Source organism: Pseudophryne corroboree, chromosome 11 (genome assembly GCF_028390025.1).
Source record: "Pseudophryne corroboree isolate aPseCor3 chromosome 11, aPseCor3.hap2, whole genome shotgun sequence".
Taxonomy (NCBI): domain Eukaryota; kingdom Metazoa; phylum Chordata; class Amphibia; order Anura; family Myobatrachidae; genus Pseudophryne; species Pseudophryne corroboree.
The window spans coordinates 63,907,937-63,921,417 of record NC_086454.1 but is presented as its reverse complement, the minus strand read 5'-3'; the positions used below and the strand labels follow the sequence as shown (position 1 = coordinate 63,921,417).

The 13,481-nt window shown below is 35.8% G+C and overlaps 15 non-coding genes across 15 annotated transcripts; all 15 read right to left on the bottom strand.

The window, feature by feature from the left end:
- Positions 1-1,423: 1,423 nt before the first annotated feature.
- On the bottom strand, positions 1,424-1,505 carry TRNAS-GCU (transfer RNA serine (anticodon GCU)). The gene has a single exon. It is a non-coding gene; the product is annotated as a tRNA-Ser (tRNA).
- A 758-nt stretch (positions 1,506-2,263) lies between these two features.
- Positions 2,264-2,345, bottom strand: TRNAS-GCU (transfer RNA serine (anticodon GCU)). The gene has a single exon. It is a non-coding gene; the product is annotated as a tRNA-Ser (tRNA).
- A 744-nt stretch (positions 2,346-3,089) lies between these two features.
- On the bottom strand, positions 3,090-3,171 carry TRNAN-GUU (transfer RNA asparagine (anticodon GUU)). Its single transcript has one exon. It is a non-coding gene; the product is annotated as a tRNA-Asn (tRNA).
- Positions 3,172-3,930: 759 nt separating this feature from the next.
- TRNAS-GCU (transfer RNA serine (anticodon GCU)) lies at positions 3,931-4,012 on the bottom strand. The gene has a single exon. It is a non-coding gene; the product is annotated as a tRNA-Ser (tRNA).
- Positions 4,013-4,750: 738 nt separating this feature from the next.
- Positions 4,751-4,832, bottom strand: TRNAS-GCU (transfer RNA serine (anticodon GCU)). The gene has a single exon. It is a non-coding gene; the product is annotated as a tRNA-Ser (tRNA).
- A 772-nt stretch (positions 4,833-5,604) lies between these two features.
- Positions 5,605-5,686, bottom strand: TRNAS-GCU (transfer RNA serine (anticodon GCU)). The gene has a single exon. It is a non-coding gene; the product is annotated as a tRNA-Ser (tRNA).
- Positions 5,687-6,457: 771 nt separating this feature from the next.
- TRNAS-GCU (transfer RNA serine (anticodon GCU)) lies at positions 6,458-6,539 on the bottom strand. Its single transcript has one exon. It is a non-coding gene; the product is annotated as a tRNA-Ser (tRNA).
- Positions 6,540-7,287: 748 nt separating this feature from the next.
- Positions 7,288-7,369, bottom strand: TRNAS-GCU (transfer RNA serine (anticodon GCU)). Its single transcript has one exon. It is a non-coding gene; the product is annotated as a tRNA-Ser (tRNA).
- Positions 7,370-8,141: 772 nt separating this feature from the next.
- On the bottom strand, positions 8,142-8,223 carry TRNAS-GCU (transfer RNA serine (anticodon GCU)). The gene has a single exon. It is a non-coding gene; the product is annotated as a tRNA-Ser (tRNA).
- A 777-nt stretch (positions 8,224-9,000) lies between these two features.
- On the bottom strand, positions 9,001-9,082 carry TRNAS-GCU (transfer RNA serine (anticodon GCU)). The gene has a single exon. It is a non-coding gene; the product is annotated as a tRNA-Ser (tRNA).
- Positions 9,083-9,854: 772 nt separating this feature from the next.
- Positions 9,855-9,936, bottom strand: TRNAS-GCU (transfer RNA serine (anticodon GCU)). The gene has a single exon. It is a non-coding gene; the product is annotated as a tRNA-Ser (tRNA).
- A 754-nt stretch (positions 9,937-10,690) lies between these two features.
- On the bottom strand, positions 10,691-10,772 carry TRNAS-GCU (transfer RNA serine (anticodon GCU)). The gene has a single exon. It is a non-coding gene; the product is annotated as a tRNA-Ser (tRNA).
- A 745-nt stretch (positions 10,773-11,517) lies between these two features.
- On the bottom strand, positions 11,518-11,599 carry TRNAN-GUU (transfer RNA asparagine (anticodon GUU)). Its single transcript has one exon. It is a non-coding gene; the product is annotated as a tRNA-Asn (tRNA).
- Positions 11,600-12,358: 759 nt separating this feature from the next.
- Positions 12,359-12,440, bottom strand: TRNAS-GCU (transfer RNA serine (anticodon GCU)). Its single transcript has one exon. It is a non-coding gene; the product is annotated as a tRNA-Ser (tRNA).
- Positions 12,441-13,178: 738 nt separating this feature from the next.
- TRNAS-GCU (transfer RNA serine (anticodon GCU)) lies at positions 13,179-13,260 on the bottom strand. The gene has a single exon. It is a non-coding gene; the product is annotated as a tRNA-Ser (tRNA).
- Positions 13,261-13,481: the final 221 nt, after the last annotated feature.

The window sequence follows — 13,481 nt, the reverse complement described above, 5'->3', positions numbered from 1 at the left end:
GAAGTTAGTATGAGAGATGTATTTGAAAAATATTAATACTTCACAATTAGCTGCTGCAGCTGATATTCCCGTGTGCATGATGGATAAATTGCCCTGCACATATGGCTCATGGGGGTCATTCTGACCCGATCGCTGCTGCTGACCAGCCGCTGCGGGCCGTGTAGTAATGAGTAGCTCCCGGCCAGCACGCTAAAGCTGCGCTGGCCGGGAGCTACTCCTGAAGTACAAAAGCATCGCCACTGTGCAATACTTTTGCACTTCTGCAGGGGGGGGGCGTAACTGACCTGCGGGGCGGACTGGCCCTGTGCTGGACATCCCCCGCATGTCTCTGTTCCTGATCGTAGCCCTGCAAAATTTTGCAGGGCTACGATCAACTCGGAATGACACCCCATAGCTGCAATTTTGTTAGCAGATGGGCAAAACCATGGGGGTCATGCAGGCCTGATTGCACGCTAGGTTGTTTTGCTGAGCTGCGATCAGGACATAACTGCGCATGTGTGTGCCCCGCAATACGCAGGCGCGTCGCACAGGTACAAAGTGGATCGTTGCTGAGCAATGGATTTAATGAATAATCCATTCGCACAGACAATCGCAAGGAGATTGACTGGAAGAAAACATTTGTGGATGTCAACTGACCATTTTCTGGGAGTGTTTGGAAAAACGCAGGTGTGTCAATGCGTTTGCAGGGTGGGTGTCTGATGTAAATTCGGGGCAAACACTTTAGCCTGTTCGTGTCCGGAATTGACGTCAGACACCTGCCCTGCAAACGCTTGGACACGCCTGCGTTTTTCCAAACACTCCCAGAAAGCGTTCAGTTGCCACCCACAAATGCCCTCTTCCTGTCAATCTCCTTGCGATCTGCTGTGCGAATCGATTCTTCATTAAATCCATTGCTCAGCAATGATCCGCTTTGTACCCGTACGACGCACATGCGCATTGAGGTGCATACGCATGTGCAGTTTCGACCTGATCGCACCGCTGCAAAACAACCTAGCGTGCGATCATTTCGGAATGACCCCCATGGTTTTGCCCATTTGCAAATAAAATGCTGCTAGAATCAGGTCTGAACTACTCCCTCTAGAATCTCTTTATCAGACTTTCTGCTTGCTCAGTTTCTGAAAATGCCACCTGCTGTCTGAAAAGTGGTACTGCACTATATTTCAGAGGAGATACACATGGCTTGCCGTGTATATCTTAAGAGAAAATCTTATCTCGTGCCATGAACGGCAGGCCATGATACTTTTTTCAGAAAGGTAATAGTGGACACATCTGTAGTATTGACATTGCATGTTCAAATATCAAGACACTTGCTCATGTTTACCATCTTAAAGTAGACTTCTTGATTTGACTTGTTTCTTTTGGCCATTTGTGTGTCAGTAGCAGTATTTGTAAAAATGCCTCTTCTACCTAAAGAGCATTGTGACGACGAGGATGGGATTTGAACCCATGCGTGCAAAGCACAATGGATTAGCAGTCCATCGCCTTAACCACTCGGCCTCCTCGTCTCACTGGTATGCAATCTGGCAAACTTTCCAACACCACTTGTTATACTTCAAAGTCAATTCTTTATGTTCTTGTAGATTGTGTCATTTTCACAATCACGAGCTTGATAGCAAGTTGACTTTCAACCATCCTTGGCTTTAGGAACATTTATTTAATTTTAACCGATACTTGTGAACAAATCCACCATCATCCACATCACAAACAAAAATGTTTTTTAATACTTCTGGCCAATAACATGACCTTCTCTGTAAAAGTAATGTATTAATTTTCACTAAATGTGTTCTATGCTTGTCTTTAATGAAGTGACAGACTATGTTTCATGAGTTACAGTAATTTGAAATCTCTGCAAATATTACAAACATCACCATTTCGAGTTTGCTGTCACTGTAATGTAAACAAGAAAATTATGCAGGAATAAGGTTTAACCTATATTAAGGGCTTTTCTCTGCTGTAAATTTTTTTAACTGCACCCCATATCAGTTTAACAAAGCCCAAGAAATGTCATAGACTTTAATTATCTAAACATAAATCATTTTAACCTATACTTGTGAGCTAATCCACCATCATGGGGGATAAAGCATTTGCAAAATAAATTCTAGATAGTAGTATTGACATTGCATGTTCAAATATCAAGACACTTGCTCATGTTTACCATCTTAAAGTAGACTTCTTGATTTAGGCCATTTTTGGGTCAGCTTCACTTGCTGGTTTATGAAGCAGTATTTGTAAAAATGCCTCTTCTACCTAAAGAGCATTGTGATGACAAGGATGGGATTTGAACCCATGCATGCAGAGCACAATGGATTAGCAGTCCATCGCCTTAACCACTCGGCCACCTCGTCTCACTGGTATGCAATCTGGCAAACTTTCCAACACCACTTGTTATACTTCAAAGTCAATTCTTTATGTTCTTGTAGATTGTGTCATTTTCACAATCACGAGCTTGATAGTAAGTCGACTTTCAACCATCCTTGGCTTTAGGAACATTTATTTAATTTTAACCGATACTTGTGAACAAATCCACCTCACAAACAAAAATGATTTTTAATACTTCTGGCCAATAACATGACCTTCTCTGTAAAAGTAATGTATTACTTTTCATTAAATGTGTTCTATGCTTGTCTTTAATGAAGTGACAGACTATGCTACATGAGTTACAGTAATTTCAAATCTCTGCAAATATTACAAACATCAACATTTAGAGTTTGCTGTCACTGTAATGTAAACAAGAAAATTATGCAGGAATAAGGTTTAACCTATATTAAGGGCTCTGCTGTAAAAAATTTTTAACTGCATCCCATATCAGTTTAACAAAGCCCAAGAAATGTCATAGACTTTAATTATCTAAACATAAATCATTTTAACCTATACTTGTGAGCTAATCCACCATCATGGGGGATAAAGCATTTACAAAATAAATTCTAGATAGTAGTATTGACATTGCATGTTCAAATATCAAGACACTTGCTCATGTTTACCATCTTAAAGTAGACTTCTTGATTTAGGCCATTTTAGTGTCAGCTTCACTTGCTGGTTTATGAAGCAGTATTTGTAAAAATGACTCTTCTACCTAAAGAGCATTATGACGACGAGGATGGGATTTGAACCCATGCGTGCAGAGCACAATGGATTAACAGTCCATCACCTTAACCACACTGCCACCTCGTCTCACTGGTATGCAAACTGGCAAACTTTCCAACACCACTTGTTATACTTCAAAGTCAATTCTTTATGTTTCTTTTAGAATGTGTCATTTTCACAATCACGAGCTTCATAGCAAGTTGACTTTCAACCATCCTTGGCTTTAGGAACATTTATTTAATTTTAACCGATACTTGTGAACAAATCCACCATCATCCACCTCACAAACAAAAATGATTTTTAATACTTCTGGCCAATAACATGACCTTATCTGTAAAAGTAATGTATTAATTTTCACTAAATGTGTTCTATGCTTGTCTTTAATGAAGTGACAGACTATTTTTCATGAGTTACAGTAATTTGAAATCTCTGCAAATATTACAAACATCACCATTTCGAGTTTGTGTCACTGTAATGTAAACAAGAAAATTATGCAGGAATAAGGTTTAACCTATATTAAGGGCTTTTATCTGCTGTAAAAATTTTTAAATGCACCCCATATCAGTTTAACGAAGCCCAAGAAATGTCATAGACTTTAATTATCTAAACATAAATTATTTTAACCTATACTTGTGAGCTAATACACCATCATGGGGAAATAAAGCATTTGCAAAATAAATTCTAGATAGTAGCATTGACATTGCATGTTCAAATATCAAGACACTTGCTCATGTTTACCATCTTAAAGTAGACTTCTTGATTTAGGCCATTTTTGGGTCAGCTTCACTTGCTGGTTTATGAAGCAGTATTTGTAAAAATGCCTCTTCTACCTAAAGCGCATCGTGACGACGAGGATGGGATTCGAACCCATGCGTGCAGAGCACAATGGATTAGCAGTCCATCGCCTTAACCACTCGGCCACCTCGTCTCACTGGTATGCAATCTGGCAAACTTTCCAACACCACTTGTTATACTTCAAAGTCAATTCTTTATGTTCTTGTAGATTGTGTCATTTTCACAATCACGAGCTTGATAGTAAGTCGACTTTCAACCATCCTTGGCTTTAGGAACATTTATTTAATTTTAACCGATACTTGTGAACAAATCCACCTCACAAACAAAAATGATTTTTAATACTTCTGGCCAATAACATGACCTTCTCTGTAAAAGTAATGTATTACTTTTCACTAAATGTGTTCTATGCTTGTCTTTAATGAAGTGACAGACTATGCTACATGAGTTACAGTAATTTCAAATCTCTGCAAATATTACAAACATCACCATTTAGAGTTTGCTGTCACTGTAATGTAAACAAGAAAATTATGCAGGAATAAGGTTTAACCTATATTAAGGTCTCTGCTGTAAAAAATTTTTAACTGCATCCCATATCAGTTTAACAAAGCCCAAGAAATGTCATAGACTTTAATTATCTAAACATAAATCATTTTAACCTATACTTGTGAGCTAATCCACCATCATGGGGGATAAAGCATTTGCAAAATAAATTCTAGATAGTAGTATTGACATTGCATGTTCAAATATCAAGACTCTTGCTCATGTTTACCATCTTAAAGTAGACTTCTTGATTTGACTTGTTTCTTTTGGCCATTTGTGTGTCAGTAGCAGTATTTGTAAAAATGCCTTTTCTACCTAAAAAGTATAGTGACGACGAGGATGGGATTTGAACCCATGCGTACATAGCACAATGGATTAGCAGTCCATCGCCCTAACCACTCGGCCACCTCGTCTCACTGGTATGCAATCTGGCAAACTTTCTAACACCACTTGTTATACTTCAAAGTCAATTCTTTATGTTCTTGTAGATTGTGTCTTTTTCACAATCACGAGCTTGATAGCAAGTCGACTTTCAATCATTCTTGGCTTTAGGAACATTTATTTAATTTTAACTGATACTTGTGAACAAATCTACCATCATCCACCTCACAAACAAAAATGATTTTTAATACTTCTGGCCAATAACATGACCTTCTCTGTAAAAGTAATGTATTATTTTTCACTAAATGTGTTCTATGCTTGTCTTTAATGAAGTGACAGACTAAGTTTCATGAGTTACAGTAATTTGAAATATCTGCAAATATTACAAACATCACCATTTAGAGTTTGCTGTCACTGTAATGTAAACAAGAAAATTATGCAGGAATAAGGTTTAACCTATATTAAGGGCTTTTCTCTGCTCTAAATTTTTTTTAACTGCACACCATATCAGTTTAACAAAGTTCAAGAAATGTCATAGACTTTAATTATCTAAAAATAAATCATTTTAACCTATACTTGTGAGCTAATCCACCATCATGGGGAAATAAAGCATTTGCAAAATAAATTCTAGATAGTAGTATTGACATTGCATGTTCAAATATCAAGACACTTGCTCATGTTTACCATCTTAAAGTAGACTTCTTGATTTGACTTGTTTATTTTGGCCATTTTTGTGTCAGCTTCACTTGCTGTTTATGAAGCAGTATTTGTAAAAATGCCTCTTCTACCTAAAGAGCATTATGACGACGAGGATGGGATTTGAACCCATGCGTGCAGAGCACAATGGATTAGCAGTCCATCGCCTTAACCACACTGCCACCTCGTCTCACTGGTATGCAAACTGGCAAACTTTCCAACACCACTTGTTATACTTCAAAGTCAATTCTTTATGTTTCTTTTAGATTGTGTCATTTTCACAATCACGAGCTTCATAGCAAGTTGACTTTCAACTATCCTTGGCTTTAGGAACATTTATTTAATTTTAACCGATACTTGTGAACAAATCCACCATCATCCACCTCACAAACAAAAATGATTTTTAATACTTCTGGCCAATAACATGACCTTATCTGTAAAAGTAATGTATTAATTTTCACTAAATGTGTTCTATGCTTGTCTTTAATGAAGTGACAGACTATTTTTCATGAGTTACAGTAATTTGAAATCTCTGCAAATATTACAAACATTACCATTTCGAGTTTGTGTCACTGTAATGTAAACAAGAAAATTATGCAGGAATAAGGTTTAACCTATATTAAGGGCTTTTATCTGCTGTAAAAATTTTTAACTGCACCCCATATCAGTTTAACGAAGCCCAAGAAATGTCATAGACTTTAATTATCTAAACATAAATTATTTTAACCTATACTTGTGAGCTAATACACCATCATGGGGAAATAAAGCATTTGCAAAATAAATTCTAGATAGTAGTATTGACATTGCATGTTCAAATATCAAGACACTTGCTCATGTTTACCATCTTAAAGTAGACTTCTTGATTTGACTTGTTTATTTTGGTCATTTTTGTGTCAGCTTCACTTGCTGTTTATGAAGCAGTATTTGTAAAAATGCCTCTTCTACCTAAAGAGCATTGTGACGACGAGGATGGGATTTTAACCCATGCGTGCAGAGCACAATTGATTAGCAGTCCATCGCCTTAACCACTCGGCCACCTCGTCTCACTGGTATGCAATATGGCAAACTTTCCAACACCACTTGTTATACTTCAAAGTCAATTCTTTATGTTCTTGTAGATTGTGTAATTTTCACAATCACGAGCTTGATAGCAAGTTGACTTTCAACCATCCTTGGCTTTAGGAACATTTATTTATTTTTAACCGAAACTTGTGAACAAATCCACCATCACCCACCTCACAAACAAAAATGATTTTTAATACTTCTGGCCAATAACATGACCTTCTCTGTAAAAGTAATGTATTAATTTTCACTAAATGTGTTCTATGCTTGTCTTTAATGAAGTGACAGACTATGTTACATGAGTTACATTAATTTCAAATCTCTGCAAATATTACAAACATCACCATTTAGAGTTTGCTGTCACTGTAATGTAAACAAGAAAATTATGCAGGAATAAGGTTTAACCTATATTAAGGGCTCTGCTGTAAAAAAAATTTAACTGCATCCCATATCAGTTTAACAAAGCCCAAGAAATGTCATAGACTTTAATTATCTAAACATAAATCATTTTAACCTATACTTGTGAGCTAATCCACCATCATGGGGGATAAAGCATTTGCAAAATAAATTCTAGATAGTAGTATTGACATTGCATGTTCAAATATCAAGACACTTGCTCATGTTTACCATCTTAAAGTAGACTTCTTGATTTGACTTGTTTATTTTGGCCATTTGTGTGTCAGTAGCAGTATTTGTAAAAATGCCTCTTCTACCTAAAAAGTATTGTGACGACAAGGATGGGATTTGAACCCATGCGTACAGAGCACAATGGATTAGCAGTCCATCGCCTTAACCACTCGGCCACCTCGTCTCACTGGTATGCAATCTGGCAAACTTTCCAACACCACTTGTTATACTTCAAAGTCAATTCTTTATGTTCTTGTAGATTGTGTCATTTTCACAATCACGAGCTTGATAGCAAGTCGACTTTCAACCATCCTTGGCTTTAGGAACATTTATTTAATTTTAACCGATACTTGTGAACAAATCCACCATCACCCACCTCACAAACAAAAATGATTTTTAATACTTCTGGCCAATAACATGACCTTCTCTGTAAAAGTAATGTATTAATTTTCACTAAATGTGTTCTATGCTTGTTTTTAATTAAATGACAGACTATGTTTCATGAGTTACAGTAATTTGAAATCTCTGCAAATATTACAAACATCACCATTTCGAGTTTGCTGTCACTGTAATGTAAACAAGAAAATTATGCAGGAATAAGGTTTAACCTATATTAAGGGCTTTTCTCTGCTGTCAATTTTTTTAACTGCACCCCATATCAGTTTAACAAAGCCCAAGAAATGTCATAGACTTTAATTATCTAAACATAAATTATTTTAACCTATACTTGTGAGCTAATCCACCGTCATGGGGAAATAAAGCATTTGCAAAATAAATTCTAGATAGTAGTATTGACATTGCATGCTCAAATATCAAGACACTTGCTCATGTTTACCATCTTAAAGTAGACTTCTTGATTTGACTTGTTTATTTAGGCCATTTTTGTGTCAGCTTCACTTGCTGGTTTATGAAGCAGTATTTGTAAAAATACCTCTTCTACCGAAAGAGCAGTGTGATGACGAGGATGGGATCTGAACCCATGCGTTCAGAGCACAATGGATTAGCAGTCCATCGCCTTAACCACTCGGCCACCTCGTCTCACTGGTATGCAATCTGGCAAACTTTCCAACACCACTTGTTATACTTCAAAGTCAATTCTTTATGTTCTTGTAGATTGTGTCATTTTCACAATCACGAGCTTGATAGCAAGTTGACTTTCAACCATCCTTGGCTTTAGGAACATTTATTTAATTTTAACCGATACTTGTGAACAAATCCACCATCATCCACCTCACAAACAAAAATGATTTTTAATACTTATGGCCAATAACATGACCTTCTCTGTAAAAGTAATGTATTAATTTTCACTAAATGTGTTCTATGCTTGTCTTTAATGAAGTGACAGACTATTTTTCATGAGTTACAGTAATGTGAAATCTCTGCAAATATTACAAACATCACCATTTCGAGTTTGCTGTCACTGTAATGTAAACAAGAAAATTATGCAGGAATAAGGTTTAACCTATATTAAGGGCTTTTCTCTGCTGTAAATTTTTTTAACTGCACCCCATATCAGTTTAACAAAGCCCAATAAATGTCATAGACTTTAATTATCTAAAAATAAATAATTTTAACCTATACTTGTGAGCTAATCCACCATCATGGGGAAATAAAGCATTTGCAAAATAAATTATAGATACTGTAGTAGTATTGACATTGCATGTTCAAATATCAAGACACTTGCTCATGTTTACCATCTTAAAGTAGACTTCTTGATTTGACTTGTTTATTTAGGCCATTTTTGTGTCAGCTTCACTTGCTGGTTTATGAAGCAGTATTTGTAAAAATGCCTCTTCTACCTAAAGAGCATTGTGACGACGAGGATGGGATTTGAACCCATGCGTGCAAAGCACAATGGATTAGCAGTGCATCGCCTTAACCACTCGGCCACCTCGTCTCACTGGTATGCAATCTGGCAAACTTTCCAACACCACTTGTTATACTTCAAAGTCAATTCTTTATGTTCTTGTAGATTGTATCATTTTCACAATCACGAGCTTGATAGCAAGTTGACTTTCAACCATCCTTGGCTTTAGGAACATTTATTTAATTTTAACTGATACTTGTGAACAAATCTACCATCATCCACCTCACAAACAAAAATGATTTTTAATACTTCTGGCCAATAACATGACCTTCTCTGTAAAAGTAATGTATTATTTTTCACTAAATGTGTTCTATGCTTGTCTTTAATGAAGTGACAGATTAAGTTTCATGAGTTACAGTAATTTGAAATATCTGCAAATATTACAAACATCACCATTTAGAGTTTGCTGTCACTGTAATGTAAACAAGAAAATTATGCAGGAATAAGGTTTAACCTATATTAAGGGCTTTTCTCTGCTCTAAATTTTTTTTAACTGCACCCCATATCAGTTTAACAAAGTTCAAGAAATGTCATAGACTTTAATTATCTAAAAATAAATCATTTTAACCTATACTTGTGAGCTAATCCACCATCATGGGGAAATAAAGCATTTGCAAAATAAATTCTAGATAGTAGTATTGACATTGCATGTTCAAAAATCAAGACACTTGCTCATGTTTACCATCTTAAAGTAGACTTCTTGATTTGACTTGTTTATTTTGGTCATTTTTGTGTCAGCTTCACTTGCTGTTTATGAAGCAGTATTTGTAAAAATGCCTCTTCTACCTAAAGAGCATTGTGACGACGAGGATGGGATTTTAACCCATGCGTGCAGAGCACAATTGATTAGCAGTCCATCGCCTTAACCACTCGGCCACCTCGTCTCACTGGTATGCAATATGGCAAACTTTCCAACACCACTTGTTATACTTCAAAGTCAATTCTTTATGTTCTTGTAGATTGTGTAATTTTCACAATCACGAGCTTGATAGCAAGTTGACTTTCAATCATCCTTGGCTTTAGGAACATTTATTTATTTTTAACCGAAACTTGTGAACAAATCCACCATCACCCACCTCACAAACAAACATGATTTTTAATACTTCTGGCCAATAACATGACCTTCTCTGTAAAAGTAATGTATTAATTTTCACTAAATGTGTTCTATGCTTGTCTTTAATGAAGTGACAGACTATGTTACATGAGTTACAGTAATTTCAAATCTCTGCAAATATTACAAACATCACCATTTCGAGTTTGCTGTCACTGTAATGTAAACAAGAAAATTATGCAGGAATAAGGTTTAACCTATATTAAGGGCTCTGCTGTAAAAAAAATTTAACTGCATCCCATATCAGTTTAACAAAGCCCAAGAAATGTCATAGACTTTAATTATCTAAACATAAATCATTTTAACCTATACTTGTGAGCTAATCCACCATCATGGGGGATAAAGCATTTGCAAAATAAATTCTAGATAGTAGTATTGACATTGCATGTTCAAATATCAAGACACTTGCTCATGTTTACCATCTTAAAGTAGACTTCTTGATTTAGGCCATTTTTGGGTCAGCTTCACTTGCTGGTTTATGAAGCAGTATTTGTAAAAATGCCTCTTCTACCTAAAGAGCATTGTGATGACGAGGATGGGATTTGAACCCATGCATGCAGAGCACAATGGATTAGCAGTCCATCGCCTTAACCACTCGGCCACCTCGTCTCACTGGTATGCAATCTGGCAAACTTTCCAACACCACTTGTTATACTTCAAAGTCAATTCTTTATGTTTCTTTTAGATTGTGTCATTTTCACAATCACGAGCTTGATAGTAAGTCGACTTTCAACCATCCTTGGCTTTAGGAACATTTATTTAATTTTAACCGATACTTGTGAACAAATCCACCTCACAAACAAAAATGATTTTTAATACTTCTGGCCAATAACATGACCTTCTCTGTAAAAGTAATGTATTACTTTTCATTAAATGTGTTCTATGCTTGTCTTTAATGAAGTGACAGACTATGCTACATGAGTTACAGTAATTTCAAATCTCTGCAAATATTACAAACATCACCATTTAGAGTTTGCTGTCACTGTAATGTAAACAAGAAAATTATGCAGGAATAAGGTTTAACCTATATTAAGGGCTCTGCTGTAAAAAATTTTTAACTGCATCCCATATCAGTTTAACAAAGCCCAAGAAATGTCATAGACTTTAATTATCTAAACATAAATCATTTTAACCTATACTTGTGAGCTAATCCACCATCATGGGGGATAAAGCATTTACAAAATAAATTCTAGATAGTAGTATTGACATTGCATGTTCAAATATCAAGACACTTGCTCATGTTTACCATCTTAAAGTAGACTTCTTGATTTAGGCCATTTTTGTGTCAGCTTCACTTGCTGGTTTATGAAGCAGTATTTGTAAAAATGCCTCTTCTACCTAAAGAGCATTATGACGACGAGGATGGGATTTGAACCCATGCGTGCAGAGCACAATGGATTAACAGTCCATCACCTTAACCACACTGCCACCTCGTCTCACTGGTATGCAAACTGGCAAACTTTCCAACACCACTTGTTATACTTCAAAGTCAATTCTTTATGTTTCTTTTAGATTGTGTCATTTTCACAATCACGAGCTTCATAGCAAGTTGACTTTCAACCATCCTTGGCTTTAGGAACATTTATTTAATTTTAACCGATACTTGTGAACAAATCCACCATCATCCACCTCACAAACAAAAATGATTTTTAATACTTCTGGCCAATAACATGACCTTATCTGTAAAAGTAATGTATTAATTTTCACTAAATGTGTTCTATGCTTGTCTTTAATGAAGTGACAGACTATTTTTCATGAGTTACAGTAATTTGAAATCTCTGCAAATATTACAAACATCACCATTTCGAGTTTGTGTCACTGGAATGTAAACAAGAAAATTATGCAGGAATAAGGTTTAACCTATATTAAGGGCTTTTATCTGCTGTAAAAAATTTTAAATGCACCCCATATCAGTTTAACGAAGCCCAAGAAATGTCATAGACTTTAATTATCTAAACATAAATTATTTTAACCTATACTTGTGAGCTAATACACCATCATGGGGAAATAAAGCATTTGCAAAATAAATTCTAGTTAGTAGTATTGACATTGCATGTTCAAATATCAAGACACTTGCTCATGTTTACCATCTTAAAGTAGACTTCTTGATTTAGGCCATTTTTGGGTCAGCTTCACTTGCTGGTTTATGAAGCAGTATTTGTAAAAATGCCTCTTCTACCTAAAGCGCATTGTGACGACGAGGATGGGATTCGAACCCATGCATGCAGAGCACAATGGATTAGCAGTCCATCGCCTTAACCACTCGGCCACCTCGTCTCACTGGTATGCAATCTGGCAAACTTTCCAACACCACTTGTTATACTTCAAAGTCAATTCTTTATGTTCTTGTAGATTGTGTCATTTTCACAATCACGAGCTTGATAGTAAGTCGACTTTCAACCATCCTTGGCTTTAGGAACATTTATTTAATTTTAACCGATACTTGTGAACAAATCCACCTCACAAACAAAAATGATTTTTAATACTTCTGGCCAATAACATGACCTTCTCTGTAAAAGTAATGTATTACTTTTCACTAAATGTGTGATATGCTTGTCTTTAATGAAGTGACAGACTATGCTACATGAGTTACAGTAATTTCAAATCTCTGCAAATATTACAAACATCACCATTTAGAGTTTGCTGTCACTGTAATGTAAACAAGAAAATTATGCAGGAATAAGGTTTAACCTATATTAAGGTCTCTGCTGTAAAATTTTTTTAACTGCATCCCATATCAGTTTAACAAAGCCCAAGAAATGTCATAGACTTTAATTATCTAAACATAAATCATTTTAACCTATACTTGTGAGCTAATCCACCATCATGGGGGATAAAGCATTTGCAAAATAAATTCTAGATAGTAGTATTGACATTGCATGTTCAAATAGCAAGACACTTGCTCATGTTTACCATCTTAAAGTAGACTTCTTGATTTGACTTGTTTCTTTTGGCCATTTGTGTGTCAGTAGCAGTATTTGTAAAAATGCCTTTTCTACCTAAAAAGTATAGTGACGACGAGGATGGGATTTGAACCCATGCGTACATAGCACAATGGATTAGCAGTCAATCGCCCTAACCACTCGGCCACCTCGTCTCACTGGTATGCAATCTGGCAAACTTTCTAACACCACTTGTTATACTTCAAAGTCAATTCTTTATGTTCTTGTAGATTGTGTCTTTTTCACAATCACGAGCTTGATAGCAAGTCGACTTTCAATCATCCTTGGCTTTAGGAACATTTATTTAATTTTAACTGATACTTGTGAACAAATCTACCATCATCCACCTCACAAACAAAAATGATTTTTAATACTT